The sequence below is a fragment of the Propithecus coquereli genome, unplaced genomic scaffold (genome assembly GCF_000956105.1).
Source record: "Propithecus coquereli isolate 6110/MARCELLA unplaced genomic scaffold, Pcoq_1.0 Scaffold271, whole genome shotgun sequence".
NCBI classification, from domain to species: Eukaryota; Metazoa; Chordata; class Mammalia; order Primates; family Indriidae; genus Propithecus; species Propithecus coquereli.
Genome location: NW_012148297.1, coordinates 1523037 through 1523943, shown reverse-complemented (window position 1 = coordinate 1523943; position 907 = coordinate 1523037). Strand labels below are relative to the sequence as shown.

The 907-nt window shown below is 33.0% G+C and overlaps 1 protein-coding gene across 1 annotated transcript in view; it reads left to right on the top strand.

Moving 5' to 3' along the window:
* Window positions 1–907, top strand: part of LRFN5 (leucine rich repeat and fibronectin type III domain containing 5) — a 325519-nt gene that overhangs the window by 174993 nt on the left and 149619 nt on the right. The window lies entirely within an intron of this gene.

Sequence of the window (907 nt, the reverse complement as noted above, 5' to 3'; positions counted from 1 at the left end):
AGACCATTGGTTTCTGATAGGGTGACACTACAATTTATTGTCCAAAGTGGGACACTTTTAGCTAGACAAATGCTAATTAATTCAAACAGTATGCTGGAACAACAGTTATCAACTGGGACTCACTCAGACATAATTATAATATACAATCAGCCTATTCCTAAGGAAAATAATTAGAACTAAAGAATTGTACTGCCCAAGGATGACCCCTGAATGAGAAACATGGATAAAACACAAAAGAAGATTGATAAGTAACTACTTTGTAGCCAGAGATTTTTTTGCTAAGTTCCTAACCTGGATAGGATAGGCTCTGCCTATATCAATTCTTATATTTATAAATGTGACCTCCACCGGAATAGTATGCTTACCTGCTGTCTACCCTTTGTAACATTTTTATTACTCACATGACAATTTATTCAAGTAATGAGCCTGCTGAAAAGAATATAGTAGCTCCCAAGAGCTGTCAAGAAATTTTATTCTCTACATTCCAGGATCTGCAAAATTTACTCATTATTCCATACTTCATCCATAATCCTCTCTGACCATTTCCCCTTCATATGTATATGCTGTGTTTAACAATACCAAGATGGTCATAATCCCTACCTATCAAATGATAATTCAGTTCTTTCTGTGCCTGAGAATATGGATTTTATTCTTGTAAAATATTCTTCCTTCCTTTTGATATAATTTCTACCATACCTTTAAAATTCAGTTCAAGTATTACATCTTCTAATGCTTTTTAAAATTTTTTTTTATTTCATCATATTATGGGGGTACTTTTCTGATTCATTGAATTTATACTTGTGTTTCCATAGTTACGTTTTTCATAGTTTTGTCTTAATACTCATTATACTTCATTCTGAGAGTTGCTCTATTTAGCTCTCTCCTTAACAGGACTCTAAGCTTCATG